The sequence below is a fragment of the Monodelphis domestica genome, chromosome 6, assembly GCF_027887165.1.
Source record: "Monodelphis domestica isolate mMonDom1 chromosome 6, mMonDom1.pri, whole genome shotgun sequence".
Classification (NCBI taxonomy): domain Eukaryota; kingdom Metazoa; phylum Chordata; class Mammalia; order Didelphimorphia; family Didelphidae; genus Monodelphis; species Monodelphis domestica.
In genome coordinates this window covers 126242926-126270843 of record NC_077232.1, presented here as the reverse complement: position 1 = coordinate 126270843, position 27918 = coordinate 126242926, and positions in this window count along the sequence as shown.

The window sequence follows — 27918 nt, the reverse complement described above, 5'->3', positions numbered from 1 at the left end:
CTTTCCACACAACTAAACTAGATTTTAGCAATTGAAAAAACATTAACTGCTCATGGTTAGGATGAGCTAATATAATAAAAATGACTATTCTACCCAAACTTATCTATTTATTTAGTGCCATGCCCATTGAACTTCCAAAACCCTTTTTTACTGAACTAGAAAAAACCATAACAAAGTTCATTTGGAAGAACAAAAGGTCAAGGATATCCAGGGAAATAATGAAAAAAAAAATACAAAGGAAGGTGGCCTTGCAGTCCCAGATCTCAAACTCTATTATAAAGCAGTGGTCATCAAAACAATTTGGTACTGGCTAAGAGACAGAAAGGAGGATCAGTGGAATAGACTTGGGATAAGTGACCTCAGCAAGACAGTCTATGACAAACCCAAAGACCACAGCTTTTGGGTCAAAAATCCACTATTTGATAAAAACTGTCAGGAAAATTGGAAGACAGTGTGGGAGAGATTAGGTTTGGATCAACACCTCACACCCTAAACCAAGATAAACTCAGAATGGGTGAATGACTTGAACGTAAAGAAGGAAACAATAAGTAAATTATGTGAACACAGAATAGTATATATGTCAGATCTTTGGGAAGGGAAAGTTTTTAAAACCAACCATGATTTAGAAAGAGCCACAAAATGTAAAATAAATAATTTTGACTACATCAAATTAAAAAGTTTTTGTACATACAAAACCAATATAACTAAAATCAGAAGGGAAGCAACAAATTGAGAAACAATTTTTATAACAAAAACCTCTGACAAAGGTTTAATTACTCAAATTTACAAAGAGCTAAATCAATTGTACAAAAAATCAAGTCATTCTCTAATTGATAAATGGGCAAAGGACATGAATAGGCAGTTTTCAGTTAAAGAAATAAAAACTATTAATAAGCACATGAGAAAAGTGTTCTAAATCTCTGATAATCAGAGAGATGCAAATCAAAACAACTCTAAGGTACCACCTCACACCTAGCAGATTGGCTAACATGACAGCAATGGAAAGTAATGAATGTTGGAGGGGATGTGGCAAAGTTGGGATATTAATTCATTGCTTGTGGAGTTGTGAATTGATCCAATCATTCTGGAGGGCAATTTGGGACTATGCCCAAAGGGTGCTAAAAGACTGTCTGCCCTTTGATCCAGCCATAGCACTGCTGGGTTTATACCCCAAAGAGATAATAAGAAAAAAAGACATGTACAAGAATATTCATAGCTGTGCTCTTTGTGGTGGCAAAATACTGGAAAATGAGGGGATGCCCTTCAATTGGAGAATGGCTGAACAAATTGTGGTATATGTTGGTGATGGAATACTATTGTGCTAAAAGGAATAATAAAGTAGAGGAATTCCATGGGGACTGGAACAACTATAGGAATTGATGCAGAGCGAAAGGAGCAGAACCAGGAAAACATTGTACACAGAGACTGATACACTGTGGTACAATCAAACATAATGGACTTCCCCATTAGTGTCAATGCCATGTCCCTGAACAACCTGCAGGGATATATGAGAAAAACACTATCCACAAGCAGAGGACAAAGGGTGGGAACAAAACACTGAAGAAAGGCAACTGCTTGACTATAGGGGCCGAGGGGATATGATTGGGGATGTAGACTCTAAATGATCATCCTAGCACAAATACCAACAACATGGAAATGGGTTTGGATCAAGGACACATATTATACCCAGTGGAATTGTGTGTTGGCTCTGGGAGGGGTGACAGAAGGGGAGGGAGGAAAAGAAAATGATTTTTGTATTCAATGAATGTTTGAAATTGACCAAATAAAAATAATGCTTAAAAAAATAAGCCACAAAATAGAGAGAAAAAAGCATCCAAGTAAAACAAATCCAAAGAGAACTCAAAAGCAGAGATGTTTATATTAGTATACAAATATAATTACATATCTTTAAATAAATTGTAAACAATGTGGGGTTTGTGGTTTTGCACACTGTCTTTTTTATGCATTTGTTTAATTAAATGTTTTTTGTTGGTGATAGTGGTTGTTAAGTATATGATAAAAAAATAAATAAAAAATAAATGATATTACTCAAGAAGCATTCTTCCTTCATTTCAGGCACTAGAAATCAAGGGGGAAACTACACCTATTTTTAGAGATAAAACAAGAGAGTTTTATAAACTTGTATCTCTCTGTAAGTTAACTCTGTCACATTTCAAAAATGGCACCAGTTTATTCAGGCTTCACATTGCTATTTTGTGTATCTGCCAAATTTCAGAATATTTCTTGAAGATACTATACAGAGAGGAAACCCTATTTAATTCCAAGTGCCACTAAGTGTCAGGTACCATCTCCAGACTATTTGTCTTTAGTTCTGCTGTTATTCTTCATAACTGAGAAATAGGGGAACTGCCCAGCATCACACCTGTGAGGACAGCTGCACATTCTTAAAGTGCTTATTCAGGTGTTTTAGGTTACATTTGTTTTCCCGTAGATTGTTTGTTAATTAAAAAGCTGGGTTTTGTGCCAGATTCTTAATCTGACTTTAAGTGAATGCAGTACTTTTTCAAGCAAAGTAATGTCCAGGGCTCAGGCAAATATGCACCTTTGCCTCCGCCAGCTTGTTTCCCTCATTCTGTGTCCCTAAAGATAGATGTTTTTTTTTTCTTGATTTTTCATGAGTGCTTGTCTTTTACTTTTCCAGAGTGGTATCTATAGGAAGCCCTACAACTCAGATGGCATTCACCCAAATGCTACCCCTTTAATTGTTTTTAAGAAGCATTTCTAGAGAATTCGTTGAAAGAATTAGAAAAGTTTAGTCAGAAGAAAAGACTCAAAGGGACTTTGATTCCAGTGTGTCCATAATTGCAGGATCATCATGTGACAAAAGGGATTAGATTTATTCTTCCTGATCTGAGAGGGAAGACATAGGAGTGGTGGATGGCAAATCCAGGGAAGCAAGTTTAGGCATGATGCCAGTAGAAACCTCCTAACAATTAGAGTTATCCAAAAGTAGAATGGACTGTTCCAGGCTGGATGGCTACTCCCATGGGTATGTTACTGTGGGGATTATTTTTAGGAATTGGTAGAATTTGATGACTGCCAACATTTCTTCTAAACTTCAAATTCTGCGATTCTCACTTTAAAATCTTTAATGTATAAATTATTTATAAGAATGTATTTATATAACATATATTTTATATTAGAAATTAATTAATGTGATTCTCATATTTAGATATTAAATTTGGGGATTTAAATTTTATTTTTATATGTATTTACTTGCTTCTCATGTTACAGTAACCTGCTTAGTCTAAGTGGAATCCTGAGATCAGAGATATGAGAAAGAATGGAAAAGTTTAGAAAATTACAATAATATTCATTTCTCTCTCCCTTTCCTTTTATCAGCCTTGCAGGTAGCTACAGATCCAGATGCCTGATTATTGACTTTGGCACTGCTTAAATACCTTGCTGTGCCAGTAACTAATTGAAAATTGATTTGAGTAAGAACCATAGATAATGATAGCTGACATTTATATAGTGCTGAAAGGTTTGCACTGTTTTACATCTGTTATCTCATCTGAGCCTACTAACAACTCTATGAAGTAGCTAATACAGATATCACCCCCATTTTAGAGATAAGGAAATTCAGGCTCAGAGAACTTCATTAATCTGCACAGGGTCCCCTAGTCACTAAGTGTCAGAAATGGGCTTTTGAACCTAGGTCTTCCTGACTCCAGGTTCCCTATGATATCCACTACTCTATGCTGAATTTCAAGAGATGACAGAAGTGGGAGGCTTTGGCAGATAAAAAGGTGATTTGCCTTGGAGCTTTTTGTAAAGTGTAGGCAGTTCATCCCTGGGTCTTCAAATGGATATATGGGGTGTTCAGGGAGAACTAGCTCCTTTGGGGTGAGGGCTTACAGAACCCTTTTCAGGGATGTTTATCTGCCTTTGATATCTACCTGCCACCCAACTCTCTCCAGTGGCTCTAAGAAACTGTAGCATGTACACCAAGCATACATTCCCCACCTTCCCCCAAACAAAGCCATTTGGGCAGATAATTATCCAGATTGAGGATAACTATCAAACTGTTGGTGAGTTATGGGGATGTCTACCCCAAGCACATGAAGATTTCTTCCAGCAGAAAGAGTGGATGAGAACAATTTGTTCCAATGGTTATGAAGTCAGTTGAAGTAGGCACAGTGGAGCACTTAGAGCCTGGTCAAACATCAAAGACCTCAAGGTCATCCACTGCATCTGAACTGTCATCAATCATCTGGACTTTTGTCTTGCCACTGGACTTCACTGAGTCTAGAAGAGAAAGTAAAATTGACAACTTTATACAATTCTGCCTTACTTAAATCTAATTCATGTGTAAGTCAAGACATCACTCTTGCAACATCATTGTTCCTCTTTGAAAATGAAGGACAAACAATAACACTATCACTAAGGTACAGAGAGTTGGATTTAAAGATAGAGGACTAAGGATCAAATTTTGGCTTTCTTAATGGGTGACCTGGTGTTAGTCACTATTTCTCGGTACCTCATTGTCTTCATCTATGAAATAAAAGTTAGACTAGATGGCTTCTGAAGTCCCTTATAGCTCTGAATATGCATGCTTTCAAATGAATCAGAAGCAAAAATGGTTGTACCAAAGAACAAATCATAGAAACAATCACTGATTTCATAGAATGTCAATGAGGAAACTACATATCAAAATTTGTGGGATATAGCCAAAGCACTAGTCAGGGGAACTTATATCCCTGGGTGCTTATATCAGTAAAACAGAGAAAAAGTAGATCAATGAATTGGGCATGCAACTAAAAAAAAAAAAAACTAGAAAAAAACAAATTGAAAATCCCTAATTAAAGACTAAATTGAAATCATAAAAATCAAACTAATCTGAAGCAAACTGTTAAAATCAACTTCTATTAACATGTTGGTTTGCAATAGTATTGATGAATGTCTCATCAAAATTAAAGATGCTATTGTAGACCCAGGAGAACTGGTTATAATTAATTCAATTAGATTCTATTTGAAAAATATTTATTAAATTCCTAGCTGTCAAACACTATGCTAGGTGATGCTGACAAGGATATGAGGTTTTGACAAGATATTATTCCTTGGCCTTGGGGAACTTAAAGTCTAGCACTGAGATACAACATGAACACAAATAATTGAAATAGCATAGTAGTCAAAGGACTATGGCATTTCCCGAATGACAGGAAGGTATAAGGCGGAAATATAAGTATGTGTGCACACATGTATATGTATGTGTATCTATATCTATATCTATAGGAGGTCTAGAATAGGAAAGGGCAAATGGGCTGTGTTGAACCATAGCCATGACTCACATCTAGAAGTATGTTGCTTCACTGAAGAATACAAGCTCATTGAGAGCAGGGACCATTTTGTTTCTTTCTCTGTGTCCCCAGTACTAGCCTCAAAATTTATGGAGAAATTGTCTCTATGATATACCTATTAGAAACTTCTAGCTATGTTTTCCATTAAGTGCTTCACAATTATTTTTTTTTAGTTGAGTAATAAATGTTTTCTAATTAGAAATTACCAATTTAATTCTATCCTTGGGATTTTCCATTTAAAAAAATTTTTTTTCCCTTAAGAAAAAATTCAATTCCAGAGCTCTTCAGTTTCCCCAACAGTTGTTTCTCCACTAACTAGTGAGATCCCCTTCACTAGGTAGCATCTGTATGATGCTTTTGGGAGATTGTTGCATTGAGTTTTAGTTAGCTGAATTTTACAGTCCCTCCCAATTTTAAGAGCTTCCTCCTGTCACCTAGCAGGTTTCTGGGTTGCTTTGGCTTATTGCCCAGATGTGTAAACTCAGAGAATGCAAACTAATTCTAATACTAGTCTAAGGACAATGTAATTAGGAAGGAAATTTTGTGTAACTACTCACATGCACAGCATCCCCACACTAGATAGATTGATTTGAGTTTGTCTACTATAATATTATTTACACTGTATATTCCTCTAATAACATTGTCCAACATATAAACATTTAAAACCCTGCCACTAGGATAACAAAAATAATAAAGAATGATGAATTGGATCCCAGGGTTATTTCTAATTATCCCATTTCCACATCTGTGCAAAAACCACATATGTTATTTATGTAATGAATTAACTTTGGCAGCACATACTTGTATATGCTTCTGGTGCCAATGCAGTTGAAAGATGTCTTCAAGGTGAACCATAGATTGTAAATGAATTGTTGCAAAAAGGGTTAAACCAAAAGAAAAGTTGTAACTTTGGTAGGGGCTCTCAGAATCCCTTCCTCTAGGTCTCTTATTTTGACTCTCCTCCTTATTTCTGTCAGTTCAGGGGTTCCTCTAACTTCTATTCATCTTGTACACTAATCATTGTGGGGAATTATGTCTGCTTAAGCAGGTCTGAGGAAGCAATCTTGCTTACTCGGGAGACTACCATTCTTCCCTCCATGTTTCCCATACAGATAATCCTACAAGGGTCAGGGCACTGTCCATAGCTGAAGCTCATTTGGTGGTGACAGTTTGTCCCAAATGTTAGGACTCAAAAAGAATTTCAGCATGGTTACTAGGTTGAGTGAGTCAGAATGGAAATATACATCTTCTATGAGGTCAAGCCTATTTGGATATTTGATTTTCTAGTATCTCATCTGACCTTAAATCACTCTTGACCCACTTGGGCCTTTTTGGGCACAAGGCAATACAAGTTTGTTGACTCCTCTTTATAGAAGGAGATAGAACTCTCTATATCAGACCTGGGAGTCTTTGACAACAGTTTTTTTGTTTATTTTTTGTTTTTGAAACCCTTACCTTCTGTTTTGGAGTTAATACTGTGTATTGGCTCCAAGGCAGAAGAGCGGTAAGGGCTAGGAAATGGGGGTTAAGTGACTTGCCCAGGGTCACACAGCTGGGAAGTGTCTGAGGCCAGATTTGAACCTAGGACCTCCTGTCTCTAGACTTGGCTCTCAATCCACTGAGCCACCCAGCTGCCCCCAACATCAGTTTTTAAGGGACAGATGATTTTAAAATTAAGGAAATCCAACTCTTATAATGACTGAAAGTTTCCTTTTTAATCCAGTCACATGATTAATTATTGCTTACTTCTGAGACCTATTTTGTATGTGTGTGTGTGTGTGTGTGTGTGTGTATGGCTGAAGCTGGGTGTGGATGGAAAGGAGATAATATGAGTTATGGCACCCATTTCAAACAATTAGAAGTTAATGAGTTGTCAGTAGAGAAAATATAGTTGCCATTCACTCATATATTCTATATATGATACCATGGCCATGTATAAGATTAATATAAAAATATATTTTCTAGTCTTTTTTTTTGAGAAGAAACATAAAAACAGATTTTCTAAAGTCTTGCCATTATCCAACTCACTGTGCTTTTCACAACCTCAGTAGTAATAGTTCTCTAGATATGTTGCTCTAAATAGGACATTACAAATTCAAATTCTGAAAGCATTATTCAGAAAGATAACTATATCTTCAGTTTTTCTTCAGCAGCTTTGGGAATCTCCTGCAACCAGTAGAGCCTAGATCCATGTTTTGCATCCATGAAATATTATTTTCCAAGTCAGGCACTTGGACTTCCAAGTCTACTTTGAAAGAAACTTTCTTTTCTCCCTCATATTTTACCAGTTTTCCAGGGTTCACAAAGATCTTACCATAACACCGTAGCCCAAATAGAAATATCAATTAGTACCCCAAACCCCCAACCCTATAAGTCAATCCTAGAAACCAAATGACCAGGTACCAGGTCTATCATCAGTAACTTTGATTCCATATTTCCCAAGAACTAATATTTCCTAAACCCAACAGTAGTTCCTGAGCCCAACTTGTGATTTTACTTCCTTACCCAGATACCCATTCCATTGGTGGTTTAAGGTCCTAAGCTGACCTACCATATGAGCAGTACAATCTTTCTGATTCCACAATGTCTGTATCCTATTCACCAGCCTAGAGAACGATTTGAGTATACCCTTGGACAACATCTGAATACTAGATGTGTTTCAAGAGTCTTCCACCCTTACTTTCACAAATCTTCTTAACTGTTCCCTGGGTTCCTATAGAGTTTTCCCCACATCTGGAGATATTTTACTTTCAGTTCTTCTAGATATGATAATCTAAACCAAAGTTGGTACCCATGGGATTCATTCTTTAGAAGATTTTTTCCATTCTGGAAAACTTATGGTCCAAATGCCATTCTTTTCTTTGTACCAACTTAACTGCCAACTAAGTCAATTTGTTTGTTTTCAGTTTCTCCCTAATGGTAGCTCTGAGAACAGAAAGGGAGTTAAAATTTTAAAAGAGAGAAAATATTGTATAGCTTTATTCTTCCACTCAGCATGACAGGATCCAGAGAGACTACTAAGTGAAGGAAATGTTATAAAAATATGCATGTGTATAATATATGATTTGTTGTCTGTTGTTTAGTTTTTAGTTGTGTTCAACTCTTTGTGACCCTATTTAGGGTTTTCTTGGCAAAGATACTAGATTTATTTGCCATTTCCTTCTCTAGTTCATTTGAACAAATGAAAAAAAACAGAGGCAAATAGGGTTTAATGACTTGCCCAGGATCACATAGCTAGCAAGTGTCTGAGACTAGATTTGGATTCATTGTGCCTCATGTCCCCCGGGAGTATGTTAACTGCTGTGGGCAAGGGCTTTTTAATTTCTGTCTTTGTATTTACAGCACCTAGTGCCTGACATTTAGTAGTTGTTCCCAGAATACTTGAGTTAAAAATGAATCTCAAGAGAGAAGTTGGGACTTGTCTGTAGTAAGGCAGTAAGTATCAAAGCTGGAAGAAAAGGAAGATTTGGTTCCTTTTGTGCCTGCTGGACAGGATATTTAATTTTTTTTCATAAATTAAAAAAATAATTTATTTTCATATATACTTACAATCTGTCTCTTCTATATCCTCCCCTACTCAACAAGAACCCACAAAACCCACAAAAAACTCTCATCATAAACATACATAGTATAGTAAAACAAATTCTCATATTAGCCATGCTAAAAAATGTCTACATTTGAAGTTCATCACCTCTCTAGTAGGAGGTGAGTAGGAAAATTCATCTTAAGTCTTCTTGACTTATGGCTTGTTATTCCTTTTCAGATGTAAAGTTTTTCAAAGTTGTTTTTCTATAATGTATAAATTATTCTGAGTTCTGCTCATTTTTCTTTGCATCAATTTATAGAAGCCTTCCCAGTTTCCTCTGAAACTGTCCATTTATTAATTTCCTATGGCACAATAATATTCCATTAATTAATTCTAAAACTATTCAATACTGTAATTTGTTTAACAATTCTTTAAAAGGAAGACATTCTATTTTTGACAAATAGAAAAATATATGAATATTATATGTATATATATGTCCTTTTCCTATTTCTTTAAAGGTTATAGGCCTAATATTTTTATAGATAGGTTAAAGGTCATGCATTTTTAGGAACTTTGGGGTTATAGTTCCAAATTGCTCTACAAAATGACTAGACCAATTCATAGATCCATCAATAGTACACTAGTGTGCCTATTTACAGCAGCTTCTCCAACATTTGTAATTTTCTTCTTTTGTCATATTTATCAATCTTATAGGTATGAAGTAGAAAATCAAGTTTGCTTTAAATTGTTTCTCTAATTATCTGATAATTTTTTTTCATCTTGGTTCCTGCCATTTTTTAAAAAATATATTTTATTTGATCATTTCCAAGCATTATTCGTTAAAGACATAGATCATTTTCTTTTCCTCCCCCCCCCACCCCCCATAGCCGACGCGTAAGTCCACTGGGCATTAGATGTTTTCTTGATTTGAACCCATTGCTTTGTTGATAGTATTTGCATTAGAGTGTTCATTTAGAGTCTATCCTCTGTCATGTCCCCTCAACCTCTGTATTCAGGCAGTTGCTTTTTCTCGGTGTTTCCACTCCCATAGTTTATCCTTTGCTTATGAATGGTGTTTTTTTCTCCTGGATCCCTGCAAGTTGTTCAGGGACATTACACCGCCACTAATGGAGAAGTCCATTATGTTCGATTATACCACAGTGTATTAGTCTCTGTGTACAATGTTCTCCTGGTTCTGCTCCTCTCGCTCTGCATCACTTCCTGGAGGTTGTTCCAGTCTCCATGGAACTTCTCCACTTTATTATTCCTTTTAGCACAATAGTATTCCGTCACCAACATATACCACAGTTTGTTCAGCCATTCCCCAATTGATGGGCATCCCCTCGTTTTCCAGTTTTGGGCCACCACAAAGAGCGCAGCTATTATCTGATAATTTTTTAACATTTTTTTCCTATGGTTATTGATATTTCGGATTTCTTCCTTGGAAAACTGATTATACACAAAATGTTTGATTTTTATAGGGGAAAATGTTATCCAGGCCCTTGGGAAAGACCTGGGTATTTTGAAGGGTAATGTATGGATAGAAAGCTTAAGGTCAAGGTGAATGCAATGGAATGAGCCAAGACAATAATGGAGTAGATTGATTAGGAGGAGGTAGGGTGTAATTACTATCTCACATGGAAGAGGAATGAGTGGAAGAATTACCACTGGGATGGGAGGAGTAGGTGATAGGTTGGTAGTACTAGAATCCTAATTTCCTAAAGTCTTGGATAAAGAGAGAACAGCATAGCCAATTAGAAGGGTAAAAACCTTATTGAAGTATAGAGAAATAGGAGGGAAAGGGGAGGGGATAAGGGAAGCATTGAGATAGAACGAGGGAGGGACCAAGCAAAGGAAAGTCCTTTAAAGGTCTCAGGGACAAAGAGAAGGAAGAATACATTAAGAGAAAGGAGAGCAAGGAGATAAGAAAAGGGAGGGTAACTAAGAAGGAAATACATATCAAGAAACCAGGGGGTTAAGGTGAGGGAAAAAGGGAGGACTCTAATGATAAGATAAGGGAGGGCTTTTTAGGACCAAATCTCTAACTAGAAAGTGTGATAGGAGCGATAAGTTAGGGACTTTAGGAAAGGAGGATGGGACAGGAACTAAAAGGTAAAGGGGAAAAGACAAGAAAGGGGCTCTCAGAAAAGTGGGCCAATTTGGAACTAGGAGGGCAAAGAGGAAGTTTTCTAAAATGGAGTGCGAATTAGAGAAATACCAAACAGAAGAAATTGGACATATAAGGAGATATATAGCAAAAAGAAAGAAAGAAAAGACCAAACATTGAAGAAAAACAGAATGCAGAGAAATATGGCACTAGTAATTATGACATTAAATGTGAATGGGATGAATTCATCCATAAAATAAAAATGTAAGCAGAAAGGATTAAAAACCAAAACCCTGACAATATGCTGTTTATAAGAAACACACTTAAAAATGAGAAACACATATAACGTAAAAATAAAGGGCTAGAGCAGAATATATTATGCCTCACCTGCTACAAAGGAAGCATGGGTAGTAATCATGATCGCTGACAAAGTTAAAGCTAAAATAGATACAAACAAAAGAGATAAACAGGGAAATATTATGTTAAAAGGTACCACAGATAACAAAGCATCATCTATTTTGAGTCTATATGCACCAAATATTATAGCATCCAAAATTTTAAAAGAAAAATTACATGAATTACAGACAGAAACAGATAACAAAATAATAATAGTGAAGGACTTTAATCTCCCCCTCTCAGAACTAGATAAATCTAATAAAAAAATAAATCAGAAAGAAGTCAAGGACATCAATAGAATCTTCAATAAGTTCAATATGATAGATATCTGGAAAGAATTGAATGGGAACAGAAAAGACTATACCTTCTTCTCACTAGTACATGGCACCTTCACAAAAATGTTCATATATTAGGGCATAGGAATATTAGAGTTAAATGTAGAAAAGTAGAAAATTTAAATGCAATTTTCTCAGACCATAACACAATAAAAATTGTATATAAGGGACCATGGAAACAAAAAGTAAAAAATAATTGGAGACTAAATAACTTAATCTAAAAGAATAAGTGCTTTAAAGAATAAATTATTGAAACAATAAATAATTTCATTCAAGAAAGTTATAATAATGAGATTTTTTACCAAAACCTATGGGATACAGTAAAAACAGTAATTAGAGGAAAATGTATATCTCTAAATGCTTATGTTAATAAAATAGAGAAGGAAAATATTAATTAATTGAGAATGCAATTAAAAAACTAGAGAAAGATCAAAGTAAAAATCCCCAACTAAACACCAAATAAAAAATTCCTAAAAATTAGAGTTGAGATTAATAAAATTGAATACAATAAAGCCATTGGATTAATAAATAAACCTCAAAGTTTCTTTAATGAAAAAAATCAACAAATTGATAAACTTTTGGTTAATCTAATAAAAAAGAGAAAAGAAAACCAAATTACTAGCATTAAAGATGAAAAGGGTGACTATACCACCAATGAAGATGAAATTAAAGTAATTATTAGAAGTTATTTTGCTCAATTATAGGAAAACGAATTTAGCAATGAAAAAAATAGAATACATATCAGAGCAAGAAGCAGAATATCTAAATAAACCTATTTTAGAAAAAGAAATTTAACAAGTCATAAATGAATGTCCTTTGAGAAAAGCATTAGCACCAGGTGAATTTGCAAAAGAATTCTACCAAACATTTAAGGATCAACTAATTTCAGTAGTAAACAAATTATTTTAAATAACAGGTAAACAAGAGTTTTACCAAACTCCTTTTATGAAACAAATATGGTGATTATACTTAAGCCAGGAAGAAGAAAAACAGAGAAAGAAAACTATAGACCAATCTCATTAATGAATATGGATGCAAAACTCCTAAACAAAATATTAGCTAGGAGACTACAATATGTGACAAAGAAAATACATTGTGACCAAAAAAAACCTATCCCTGGAATGCAAGAATAGTTTAATATAAGGAAATCTATCAATATAATTAATGATATCAAACAAAAGTAATTTTAAAAATGTGATCATATCAATACATACAGAAAAAGCCTTTGACAAAATACAACACTCATTCCTATTAAGACCACTGGAAAGCTTAGGTATAAATGAATTTTTTCTTAAAATGATACAAAGCATCTACCTAAAACCACCAGCAAGTATTATCTTTAATGGGGAGATTCTAGAACTCTTACCAATAAAATCAGGAGAGAAACAAGGATCCCCATTATCACCAATATTATTTAACATAGTATTAGAAATGCTAGCAGTAGCAAGAAGAGAAGAATAAGAAATAGAAAGAATCAGAATGGGCAAGGAGGTAATAAAACTATCTCTGTTTGATGATGCCATGATGATATATGTGGAAAATTCTAGAAATTCAACTAAAAAGTTAGTTGAAACTAGAAATAATTTTAGCACAGTAGCAGGATATAAAATAAATCCACATAAATCATCAGCATTTTTATATATTACTGACAAAGTTCTATAAGAAGAGATAGAAAGAGATAGTCCATTTAAAATAACTACAGATAGAATAAGATACCTGGAAGTATACCTGCCAAAACAAACTCAGAAATTACATGAATATAATTCTAAAACACTTTTTACACAATTAAAGTCAGATCTAACTAATTGGAGAAATATTAATTGTGGATGGGCAGAGTTAAAAGAATCAACGTGACAATAGTAACTAATCTACTTATTCAATGCCACCCCAATTAAATTACCAAACACTATATTGAATTGGAAAAAGATCATAAAATTTATTTGGAAGAAGAAAAGATCAAGAATATTGAAGGAAATTAATGAAAAAAGTAAAAGAAAGAAGTACTCAATTTTAAGTTGTATTATAAATCAGTAAGTATCAAAACTATCTAGTCCTGGCTAAGAAACAGAAAGGTAGACCAGTGGAACAGAACAGACATACAACAAACAGTAGCAAAAGATTATAATAATCTTCTATTTGACAAAATCATAGATACAGGTTTTTGGGCCAGAAAAGTCACTGTTTAGTAAAAATTAGTGGGATAACTAGAAGCTAGTTTGGCAGAAACTAGTGTAGAAAAGTATCTTACACCATTCACTGAGATAAAATAAAAATTGATATAACATAAAAGTTGATATCACAAGCAAATTAGGACAGTGAACATATTAACTATCACATTTATGGATAGGAGAGTAATTTTTTGAGTCCACAGGTGATGGAGAACATTGTGAAATGTAAAATGGATAATGTTGAGTACATTAAATTGAAAAGTTTTTGTACAAATAAAGTAATGCTGCCAGCATGAGAAAGACAAACAAACAAACTTGGAGAGAAGTTAAGAACAAGATAATGAACAATGAGATGAGTAGGAATAGAAGAAAAACAAAAACCTGGAAGAGAAATTTTGTGGACTGCTTCTCAGATAGAGGTCTTATACCTAAAATATATCAAGAACTTTGTCAAACTTTATAAGAATAAAAACATCTCCCCAATTGATAAATGGGCAAAAGATGTGAACAGAAAAAATTTCAGATGAAGAAACTAAAGCCATATGTAGATATATGAAAAAATGCTCTAAATCAATCTGATTAGAAAAATGCAAACCAAAATTTTGAGACACTACCTCTTACCCATCAGGCTGGCTAAAATGACAAAAGGGCAAAGTCAGATTCAGTGGAAAAACATGGACACTAAAGTACTATTAGTGGAGCTGTGAACTGATCCAACCATTTTGGAAAGCAATTTGGAATGACACCCGGAGAGTTATACATCTATGACTACCCTTAAACCCAGCTATACCATTGCTGGGTCTGTTTCCCAAGGGGATCAGGGAAAGAGGAAAAGAACCCATATGTTCAAAAATATTTATAATAGCTCTCTTTGTGGTGGCAAATAATTGGAAACCGAAGGGATGCCCATCAATTGGGGAATGGTTGGACAAATTGTGGTATATGATTGTGGTGGAATACTACTGTGCCATAAGAATCAATGAACAGACTGTTTTTTAAAAAAAACAAACAAACTTGGAGAGAAGTTAAGAACAAGATAATGAACAGTGAGATGAGTAGGAATAGGAAAACATTATACATAGCTACAGAATTAATGTTAGAAGAATAAACTCTGGATATTACCTCCACAAACTTAACAGAAAGGTGAAATATGAAAGACAATTTATATGTTGACTGCCTTGACAATTTTTTTGTGTGTGTGATGAAGGGAGGGGGAGAAAGAGCTGGGATAAGAGTGGGTGGGGTTTATTTTGTATATATGAAGGAAAGTAAACTAAACATAAGAGATTTGTGAATTCACTTGTGTACAATTTTCTATTTCTTTGTGTATGGAAATACTTGTTTCATTTGGTTTTGTAAAATCTAAAATAAGAAATAAAACTGATGATATAAATATAAGTCTATATCTCCTTATCATTTACCTATTGGTGAATGACTTTTAGTTATCTAACTTTGAGCTTTACGTGTCTTAGATATGAGGCCATTATAATAAAAAATGAGGCATTTACAAATTACCCTTTTCTTTTCATTGCATTAGATTTTTTTTGTGGGTGGTAGTAAGAACCCCTACCCCCTTTTTTAGATAACAAAAGTTGTCCATTTTATCTTGTGTGAGGATCTTCAAATTTCTTACCTGGTTTTAGATTATCATTCAAATGAGTTCTTTTGAGTCTCCCAAATGTTTTCCAATTTCCAATATTCTTGGGTACATCTATAGATGTGATAGTGAGACTTGAGGTTTATGGTAGGAGCAATAAATAGCCTAACCTCCCCCATTGTGCAAGTTAAGCTAGTATTTCCTTAAAAGGTATTAAGATCTTCCTTGGAATTTGGCTGACTAAGGGCCTGTTGTCATTTTCATACACACACACACACACATTTTTAGCATAAAGTAGCTCTGAGGGGATGCCCTTTGATTGGGGAATGGCTGAACAAATTGTGGTATATGTTGGTGATGGAATACTATTGTGCTCAAAGGAATAATGAACTGGAGGAATTCCATATGAACTGGAATGACCTCCAGGAATTGATGCAGAGTGAAAGGAGCAGAACCAGGAGAACATTATACACAGAAACTGATACACTGTGGTACAATCGAATGTAATGCACTTCTCCATTAGTGGCAATGCAGTGATCCTAAACAACCCAGAGGGATCTATGAGAAGGAACACTATCCACATTCAGAGGAAAAACTGTGGGAGTAGAAACACAGAAGAAAAGCAACTGCTTGATTACATGGGTTGAGGGGATATGATTGGGGATGTAGACTCTAAATGAACATCCTAGTGCAAACATCAACAACATGGAAATAGGTTTTGATCAAGGACACATGTAATACCCAGTGGAATTGTGTGTCAGCTATGGGAAGGGTGGGGGGAGGGAAGGGAGGGAAAGAATATGATTCTTGTAACCACGGAATAATGTTCTAAATTGACTAAATTAATAAATTAATTTAAAAAAATAAAGTAGCTCTGAGAAGCTTGAGAAGTTTCAGATACTTGGCTAGTGGACTACACTGGGGGTTTCATTTAACTGAATCACCTTGAGGAATTCTTAGTGTTTATCTTTGTTAAACATCTTTCTCTAGGTAAATTTCCTTTTGTTAATTGTTGAATGGCCTACAAGTTTCTCATTTTATTCCACTATTTAATTTAAACTACCAGGGGTCCAGCCCAAAATTGGGCAAAAAGAGGTGTTTGATCTCTGCCAGCCACTCTACTAGATTATTGACTAGTGTTCAGAAAAGGTAATGGGAGAGTAAAAACATGGAACACCCATGAATTTCACACTAGCCTACTTGAATATCTCTATTGTTTGCAATGATTTCTTTGATAACTAAGGGCAACATCTTTGTAAGAGACAACATTCTAGTACGGAAAAGATAATTCAAGGGATAATAATTACTCACCCAGAGAATGGCATGATTCCATCCTTCTATTTGGACTAATAGAACAGAAAGTAGGTTTTTGAAATCTGAGAAATCACTAATGAGATCTGAACTTCCCAGTTTTGGATGCCAAATAAGGAATAGAAGCATTTTTTTCAAATAGCCACCAGCTAATGTGAAGGGTTAAATTTTTGGGATAGGAGTTTGAACAAAGCCAGGAGAGCAATATGGTAAACACAAAACATTTAGTTTACTATTAGGAAAGTATGGACAGGAAATATAAAGGAGGAAAGTGAGAGTAATCTTATGATAGCTTATAACTATACCTAAGCTCCCAATCCTAACTAAAAATTTCTAAAAATCCCTAAATCTATCTGCCTTCAAGAGCAGTTTATTCTGCTGGGCAAGGCCCAGCCTATTTACCTACTCTGCCTATATAATAATTTACCCACTATCTTTCTAATCTATCTACCCAAGCTAATCAATAATCAATAAGGCTGTTAAGGCCTTAAAACCATTTCTCAGCCTCTTCTCAGTCCCAGAGAGAATGAGCCACACACTCCTCTCCCCAGGGGACCCAGAGACAAAAGCCCTTTCCAACTGCCAGCTGTAACTGACTAACTCTCAGCCACACCCTTCCAACTGTCACTAACTGACAGTTTGCACAGCAAAGGGGCTCTTGCTCAAAAATCTTTTTGCTCCCTTGCCTTTTAAAATGGAAAAAGGGAGAAATTAAGAAAAACTCTCTTAACACTAGGAATATCTCAAACTTTTGTATATCAGGTTCCTTTGCTCATAACTAAATCAAGTATCAAAGCATTTGTTCATTTTCCCATCTTAAAGATTTGGCTTCAAGTGAGACATATGCTAAAGAAAAGTATCATTTTTTTCCAAAACTCTTAAGAAAGATATGCATCTCCTTTTTCTATTCCCCATAAATAGCATCTCTTGTAAAACGATCATCACCTTAGTGATTGTCTCCTGAATCAGCCCAAATAAAACTGCCATTGGAGCCTGGCTGACTATTGCTATTAAATAAAGTGAAATTTTTAAAGTTGTGATTTTTTGACCAGACTTGGAAAAAAAAATATTCACATGGCTAAATTGATTATGGAAATTTAAAGCTAAGTTGTTTGAATTGCTTTTATTAACTAAATTACTCTGAAAGATGAGGCTAAAAAAGGCATTATTCGACAGTTTCCTTCCTTTTATGATTTGCTTGAAATTGGCTTTTTTGTTGTCATTTTTGTTTTAAATTGCCTGCTCCTCAGAAGATGTTGCTCTTTCTATGAGTATATGAGGCAAATATGAGGTGAAGGGAATTCCACACCTTGGTACTTTATAGCATTGTCCACCATTTGCTAGAGTTGAACTATTTGCTTGAGACTGAGAGGTTTTATTTTTGATCATCAGTGTGCTTGTTTGACAGATACTTATGTGTTCTGTGTCTTTCCAAGGTAACCTTCAAAGATTAAAAAAAAATTTAGCAACAATCCAAAGGTTTTCAAAAGTATACATTTAACAGACATTGATCTTGTGTGCTCATCTCCCCAGAGTAATCCATAGTGGGAGTGATATAATAGTTAATAATAATAATAAGTAACATCTAAAAATTGCTTATCATGGTGGCAGGTAAAAGTTAAAATGGTTGAAGAAACAAAGGTTCAAGTTTCTGTGCCTTTCAATTTATTAAGGTATACTTGGCAACTGCCTAATAAATTGGGACCACAGTCTTCCCTCATAGCACTGGACCCCAAATAATACAGGGCAAACAGATTTTTATATATTAAAAATAATCAAATAAGACCAATTAGTTAAAAGAAAACATTGAACCAAGAAATAAAATTAGGCAATCTAATTTTTTTTTTAATCCTTACTTTTTGACTTAGAATCAATACTATGTATTAGTTCCAAGGCAGAAGAGCGGTAAGGGCTAGGCAATGGGGGTGAAGTGACTTGCTCAGTGTCACACAGTTGAGAGGTATCTGAAGCCAGATTTGAACCCAGGTCTTCCCATCTCTGGCCCTGACTCTCTATCCACCCAGCCACCTAGGTGCCCTAGTAATCTAATTTCTAATTGGAGGAAAAGGGCCTTTCCAAATTAAGAGGAGAGTGAACAGGTACATTTCCCTAAATTCAGAAAAAGAGGCATCCATCCCACTTTTCCCAAATGACTGTAAACAATCAATGGAATATGGATAAAATAACTGATTGATTAGTATGGGGCTGATTTTCAGATAAAACATATAGACTGCTTGAGATGTACAATTGTGAGAAAACTCCTTGCACTGATCTTTGGATCTGGGTCTCTGGTCAGCTTAACCTGGGTCCTTCGTTAAGGGTCTTTAAACAGCAGGTAGAGGTGGTCTAGTTCCCCAGGTTCAAACAATACAATATGGTTTCCTCCCAGTTGAATAAAGTTTTCTCACAAGACTGAAATTGGCTTAGACTTATAATGGAATAGAAAAGGAATGGAACTAGCTCCAGAACTGAAACACAGGCTAGAGTCAGTGTGTCTACTCATAATTAATCACTTGCTATCCTAATCCCCTCACCCCATGCTAAGTGCTTTGCAATGATTATCTCGCTTGCTCCTCACTGCAACGATGAGAAGAAGGAGCTCATAGTATACTCATTTTACAAATGAGGAAATTAAGTGACTTATCCAGGGTCACACAGCTAAGAAGTATGGAAGCTCAGATTTAAACTTGGGTCTTCCCATTGTACCATGTAGCTGCCTACAATGGAATACTATAAGCTCAGGTATCCATGTTTGCAAGAGCAAGAAGTTGGTTGGTAGAGAGTTGACTGAAATTCAGTTTTACACTAGAGAATGATTTTTTAAATAAGTTTTTCTTTATAAAAATTTCAGTGGAATTGTGCGTTGGCTATGGGAAGGGGTGGGGGGAGGGGAGGGAAAGAATAAGATTCTTGTAACCAAGGAATAATGTTCTAAATTGACTAATTAAATAAAATTAAAAAAAATTCACTTAGAAGCATAACATGGAAGTACTTTATTTACCTCAGTTTCCCTCTAAGCAGCACAAGTATATACCAAAACATCAGGGGATCTGCAGAGACTTCCTCTAATAATGCAGATAGCAATCCATCTTCTTTACAACCTTTGCAGTTGTTGTCCAACTCCACAATATTCCATAGAGCGTCTATCTATCCAATGTACTGGAAATGCTACGTAACACTTGTAGAGATTGTAACAATTTCTTTCTCTCCCCTCTTCCCTCCTCCCTCCTGGAGCCAATAAGCTCTTCCACTGGATTATACAAATGTTATCACTTATACCTGTTTCTATATTCCCTTCCTTCCTTCCTTCCTTCCTTCCTTCCTTCCTTCCTTCCTTCCTTCCTTCCTTCCTTCCTTCCTTCCTTCCTTCCTTCCTTCCTTCCTTCTTTCCTTCTTCAATGAGTAGATTAAAATAGTTTTGAGAAAAAACATTTAATTAAATGGCATAGCAAGATCAGTAATTACCAAGCATTTCTCTGAGAAACTTGGAGCACTTTTTCCACAAAGACACATAAAGTATGGGCAGAGGAGAGGAGAATGGACAGGAACTTAAAATATCATGGTAGTGAGGTACATACTTAAGGAACACACATAGCCAAAGCAACTCACAATTCTGAACAGCTATTCTTCAGTGTCCTTTCTTTCTCTAGACTGTCTTCATGAAGGTCACTCTAAAGCATTTCATCTTAGCAAGAGCTTAACTTGCTTCTTACAGAGTGTGACATCTTGACTACCTTATTCAATTCGTTCCTGGGTTGAGCCAAGCAGATCAGTTGGATCTTGAATTGCTACCAAATTGGGTTGTGTAGCCAGCCGTTTCTGCCATTTGGGGTTAGGTCATTGGTTGACCACTGGGCTGCTATTGCCAGACCGGGCCCAGCAGAACCCTTGACTATTTCCTGTGGTGTGGCACCTCTACTAGATAAGTTGATCTACTGAAATCCCTGGGTTCACTCTTTAGTAATCAACTACGTCCTCCAGAGCACCTGGGTATTACTATGCTCTTTGTGTCTCTAGTGTTACAGTACTCTTTAGCTAGAGTGCTATCGTGCTCTTACAACAAGGGAAGTGACTCTTAGTTGACCTATTTAAGTCTTTCCCCCCTTCTGAAGGGGGTTCCCTTTTATAATTCAATATTTCTAGCTGCTGCTGTGTAAATGGGGGACACCCTTACAAAACTAACAAGACTGGAAAGAATTTGGAGCCAGATTGTAAAGAGCTTTAAATGGCAACCAAAGGCATCATTATATTTCATTCCAGAAGTGATAGGGAGCCACCAGAGTTTATTGGGGAGTGGCCTGGTCAGAATTGTACTTCAGGAAAATCACTTTGAGAGTTTGGTGAAGGGTTGATTCGGGTAGGAAGATAGTTGGGGAAGAGAGGCTGGTTAGGATGCTCATTCAATAGTCAAATGAGAGATAATGAGAGCCTGAACTAGGGTAATAAGTGATGGTGGGTAGAAGAAAAGATGGATGGGAGAGATGTGAAAACAGAAGTGACAGGGTTTGACAAGTGACTGGATATGCCACTATATAGCTATCTAGGCATGAGGAGTTGGGGATGTTATTAAGATTATAAACCTTGGAAAGATGGTGGTGCCCCCTAGAGAAACAGTAAAGAGGGATGGGATTGAGAGGAAAGATAATGAGTTGGATGACTAAGGGACATTCTATATACCATGCTTAGGTTATTTCATTTTGGCAGAAATAGAACTTTTAGCATTGGAGCAGAGATCACCCATAAGAAGAGGGGCTCAATTTCTCTTTCTTTTTTCTTTTTTTAACCTTTACCTTCCATCTTAGACTCAATACTGTGTATTGGTTCTAAGGCAGAAGAGTGGTAAGGACTAGGAAATGGGGGTCAAGTCACTTGCCCAGGGTCACACAGCTAGAAAGTGTCTGAGGCCAAACTTGAACCCAGGACCTCCCATCTTTGGACTTGGCTCTCCATCCACTGAGCCACCCAGCTGCCTCCTAAAGGGCTCAATTTCTGGCCTGGTTGGATAGCAGACTTGGACTTTTAGGGGTCAGTCCAAAGCTAAGGTGAAATGTAACACTGACTATTCAGAAGTCCTAAAAAACTATTCTATGACCTGATGAGGTCTGAGTATCAACCTTCCAGGAGAGTGTACGTTGATTACTAAATCCTATTTTCGCTTTCTGTCAGTTCATGCTTGTGAGTGTTTTGTTTGGCATTGTGTTTGTTTATAGGAGATAAATACATAGACTCTAATTCATTTATATTACCCATTTGAGTTCCTTGCTATATCCTTTGGGGAGACCTTACACCTGAGCCCAAACCCAAGCATCAATCATCTTCCTCCAGCACACCAGGATGGAGGTTAGAACCAAAAGAGTGTAGGAAAAGGGAGCCCAATTCCTATCCTCCAGAACAGGACCTGATTTCCAGTGCTTGGGTCCAGAGTAGATGGGCTCCTTAGGGAAAGGGATTAGGCACAGTGCCCTAGCCCTTTGGCCCCCGTAGAGGTTATAATTATTAGGATGGGTTAATTGTGAACAGGCCATTGTTAATGGATAAATAAGAGCTGTCATCTGACCCTTTCAGGAGAGACCAAAGGTTCTGAGTTCAGAGAAACTAATAGATCAAATAGCCTCCAGGTGTCCAGGTATAATGTAGCAACAATGAAAACATTTTAGTTCAGGAGTGTCTGGACACTGGAAGAGACCTGCTTCCTGGGTAACCAAGGAGGTCAGCTGGAAGCTCAGACTGGACCAGGAATAGAAGCTGGGGACTAGGACAAATAAGTGCTCCAATAACAAAGGAGGGAACAATGGCCTGGACAAGAAATAAAAAGTGTGGAATTTTTTTTTTAAATGAGACTCTCCCCCCCCAATCCCCCCCCCCCCCCCATATAGCTCTTCAGGGAAGAGCCAGGTCAAAGGTTCTGGACTGGGAATAAACTGATCTCAGGTATCCAGATAGAAATAATAGAAATCTAGGAAACTCAGAAAGACACCTCTCCTGGTTTGGCTAAAGCTAGACTCTCTACTTATAATTGCCTACCGACCTAGAACTTTTATTGCTCTTCAGTAAAGCTGGGTCTATTTCAAAGACTGATTGGAGAGCAACTTAATGAAAAAGAAGGGATGCAGAAATGAAGGGAGAAAGCTCCGTTTCCAAGGCCATAGTGGATAGAAAAACCTTGAAGGCTCTTGCTTTGGTAGCATTGAAGTATGAGACCCCATTGTACCTCCATACTGTTATATCAAAAAATGAATGTGTGCTTTTGATCCAACCCCTTTATCCTAATGGGTTTATGCTGGGTGCAGGTTGTCCATTCTAATTCATCTCTGTTTCATTAATATTTGTGACTTCCCAGAGGGCATTTGACAGTTGCATGAAGTCCTAGATGAATAACTACTGAGCAAATCTCTCTGCCCTCCTATATTTTTAAAGCTGATTTGCCCTGTGACTTCTAGACTCTTGCCTACTTATCAAGTGATGAGGGACTCTTATTCTAGTCTCCCCATTCCTGTCTACTACCAGATTTAATTAAATGCCATTATCTGGGAATACTTTTCCCTCTTCTCTTCTCTAAAGGATGTTCCTAGGTTACCCAGGAAGCAGGTCCCTTTCCTTCCAACTGAAGCTACACTCTTGGGCATAGAGATGCTCGTGTAGTGTGAGCATAAGACCAAATAGATCTAATAAAGGTTTCCATGGGGATTCATTCCTAGGCCCTGAGGTCTGCCCTTATGCAACAAAGAGAGCTGTGCATGCAGAAGAGCAATCTTGTCTGCATTCATGGCCACTAAATGCCTTAAATTGCAGTTCCATCTATATAAAGATCACAGTGGAAGGCTGAACAATTTTTATTAGTCCTAGTTACTGGTATATAAAGTTACCTCCCTGGTTTTGAGGCATTCATAAAAATGGATATTATGGGGTCATTAAATACAGCATTATTTTATTTAAAATTAATGCCACCAATTTTCATTAAATTGAGAGAGAGATACTTTTCCCTCCACCATATTCACATTTTGGTTACATTCTTTCTCCAGTCAGTTTTTTGTACTAATCTCTAAAAAATGGAGAATGGGTTCTACAGTCATTTTTATTTCTAGAATTGTTTGTCCTCTCTCCCTTTTGAAATTCTTTGTATTACTTGTATTAATTGATGCTTACGTATTGTAACCTGCTCTTCCTCACCTCACCCTACCTCACCCCACTCCACCCCAGTAGATTATAAATTCCTGAAGGGCAGGGATATTTTATTTTTGCCTTTCTATCACCTGTGTCTAGAATAGTGTCTGAGATAGAGGCACTTAAATGATTTTTGCACTGAACTGGATTTTTTGGTACCTTCCAACTATCATTTCTGAAACTTCCATAATGCCAGGGAATCTACAGATGTGACAAAACTTGTTCAACAGTGGCACTGGGTGTGTCAGCCTTGCTCTTGGTATCACTCATTATATTTGTCACCATCATGAGGCTAATTGACTTGCATGTTGGGTATAAAGCTATGGGGCATCTGACCTGGTATTGACTTCCTATGTTACTTTCTTGAATTGCTAATGGCATATATTATACCTCCAGATATTAACCACTCCCTGTTGTAGGTAGACTTGTTGGTCAACAGCAAATGCTTATAAATGCATTCTCATTTTTTTTTATGGTAGATTTTTGTTGGAGTCAAATTCAATCTTTTTCCAGATTTTGAAAGAGAAGATGGTACCTTGGGTACCATACATACCCTGTCTCACAAGGCTACCCCCAAGTTCCTTAAGGGATGCTTGTTTGGCAGAGTCTCTTCTTTTAACAGGTAGATAATTGGTTGCAATGAGGCAGCACCTACTAAGTAATTAGGAATTTGTGAAAACAGCCTTATAGGCAGGTGGGGATCCAAACTGTTAGGTTATCCTAAAACTTGGACCTCCTGGAGGTCCTTAGGATGGTGAGATAAGTGTGGCATGTTTAATCCTTTCTGAATTTTTCAGGAAAAATTAACTTTATAGTACCTGATATTTGGCATGGGCTGACATTAATGAAAAAGATCAGCATATTTTCCCCAGAATAACTCCAGGATTCTATACTTAATCCTGTGCTATTTAGCACTTTTATTGATTATTTTGGTAAAAGTAGAGGTGATATGTCCATCAGATTTGTAGATGATACAAAGCTGGGAAGCATAGCTAAGGAACAAAGGTTTTAATAGCCTAGAATACTGGACTGAATCTAATAAGAAGAAATTGAACAGAGAAAAATGTGAAATCTTATAGTGGGGGACAAAAAATGACGACAACAAAATATTTCTCAAATGTAAGGTGTAGGAGATATGCATAGTCAAAAATTGTTTTGAAGAAGACAGAGACAAAGAAGCTAAGGTCATCTTGGACTACTTTTAAAAGGGGATAGCTTTTAGGAAGAGGAAAGTGATCATTCTATTTCCTTTGTAAGATGTCATTTGGAATATTGTGTTCAGTTCAGACAAGATTAAGAAGGGGCAACTAGGTGGCTCAGTGGATAGAGACCCAAGACTACATGGGAGGTCCTGGGTTCACATCTGGCCTTAAACATTTATTAGTTGTGTGAGCCTGGGAAAATCACTTAACCCTCATTGCATAGCCCTTACTACTCTTCTGCCTTAGAACTAGAACAGGGCATAGATTCTAAGACAGAAGGTAAGGGTTTAAAAAAAAAAAAGCCATTGATAAATGGGAAAGTATCCATAGAAGGGCAACTAAAATGATGAGGGGCTTTGAGTTCCCATCCTTTCCCCCCAAAAAACAAATGCTTGGGCTATGGACATTTTATATCTCTAGCTGCTAAGGTCCTCTGGGAAGCTTAGCACGGGAAAATGGATAACATGTTAGAGATGCGCTTCATATTAAGAGATTGGGCCTATTTTGTGAGAGAAATGAAACTTATCCTGTGGTTTACTTAACCCAACACTCTCGTCATTCCCATGTCCTTGGATGACTTAAAAGCGATGGTACCCAGTGAGTGCTTGAAATATACCTATAGGATAGGACATCCCACAAAGATGGGGAATTCCTAGGAAGAAGAGACCCTGCCTGTCTTCTCTGAATCCTCAATCATAGCATTCGCACAATGCAGTGCACATAGTAGGAAGGAAAGAAATAGACATTTATTAAGTGTGCTCAATGTGCCAGACAATGTGCTAAGTGTAGAGGATACAAAGAAATACAAAAGATAATTTCGTCCCCCTCTAAAGCTTATATTCCAATGGGAGAAGACACTATACAAAAAGCATTTGGGAGAATCCAGAGGGAGGGAATGATCTTGAAAGTCTAGAAAGTCAGGGATAGGGCCAGGAGGGGGCCCTTCACCAAATGGAGGTCTAGGAAGAAACATCTCACCAAGGAAAAAAGAAGACATGGCACTTATGGAGGGACATGAATGGCGAGCCAGCTGCAGGAATGTCAGGATGTTCCTGGGGTTGGAGTCCTAGGTGCTAAGACAAATTCTAGGATGAGACAGCATGATTTTAAAGTCCAGAAGGTCAGGAAGAGGTCTGGGAGGAGTCCTTCAAATAGTTAAATGAATGAATGAAAAAATTTATTAAGAATTTATTATGCATTCTAAATCAACTAATAAATAAAATTTTAAAAAAGTTTATTATGTGCTAAGCACAAAACAATGACTAGTCTCTGTCCTCTAAGAGCTTCCCTTCATACCTAGGGGAGTGGTGACCAAGGAGGGTTAGATACTGGGATGGAAAGTTACCCAGAGGCTGAACAAGCACTATAGAGGAGTAGATTGGCACACCTCATTCTGGAACAATGGCAGATCACCATGTTTGGCATGTGGTACGCCATTAATAAATGCTTGTTGACTGACTGATGGAGCCAATACATCATGGTTCATGGTTCCAGAACTGGAAGTGGAGAAGGAAAGGATACATAAGTTAGGCAATTAATTGATGAAGAAGTGACTGGAAAGGAGGGAGTGAAGTAAAGCATCATTGGGGCTTTCTAGAAATAGTTGTCTGTGAGATATAGTCACCAATTAGAAAAGTGGAGGCTTAAGGCAGAAGGTCCTCCAAGGTAGAGTCTCTGGTATAGAATCTGATGGTTGTTGAGGGTGTGACATAAAGTTGCTAATTTAATTAAAAATATGATAGACATCTTGCAAAAATCCACATTTGTTTAATATTGTATAGCAATAACTAACAAGAGTCAGTGTCATATGCTGAATTAAATTAAGCTAGCCACAGAGTGGGCAGCTAGATGGTGGAGTGGATGAAGTTCAGGACCTGGAGTCAGGAAGACTCATCTTCAAATTAAAATGCAACCTTAGGCACTTCCTAGCTATGTGACCTTGGGTAAGTCACTTCATCCTGTTTGCTTCAGTTTCCTCATCTGTAAAATGAGCTGGAGAAGGAAATGGCAAACCACTCCAGTGTCTTTGTCAAGAAAACCCCAAATGGGGGGCAGCTGGGTGGCTCAGTGGATTGAGAGCCAGGCCTAGAGATGGGAGGTCCTGGGTTCAAATCTGGCCTCAGACACTTCCCAGCTGTGTGACCCTGGGCAAGTCACTTAACCCCCATTGCCTAGCCCTGACCACTCTTCTGCCTTGGAACCAATACACAATATTGACTACAAGATGGAAGGTAAGGGTTTCAAAAAAAAAAAAGAAAAGAAAACCCTAAATGAAGTTATGAAGAGTCAGACATGACTGAAAACAACTGAACAACAACAAAAACAACAAGCTTCGGAGCCAGGAAGACTTAGGTTCAAAATCTTGCCCGTGACATATAGTTTGTATAACCCCTGGGCAAGACAGTTAACATCTCTGCCTGAAGGCAATTCTTTAAGGCAGAGATGGACTGAACAGAGGGAGTTTTCCTTACTCAGAATTTCCTATACCAGTGAAATCAAGGCTTCAGGGCAAAAGAGTGGATATTTATATGGTTTTTCACATTATGATTTCATCTCAGACTCACAACAACCACCCTGTTGAAGCAGGTACAATACAGCTGCAATGCATATTATTAACCCTGTTTTACAAGTAAGGAAACTGAGGCTCAGAGAAGTTAAGGGGCTAGCCTATTGTAAAAGGTGAGAAAAGACATTTTTAAAATATTGAGAACTTAACAAAATCCAAATAAATTAAGCATTTCTTCAGATAAAGTAGAAGAGAAAAGAGGCTTTTACATGACACTGAGAATCT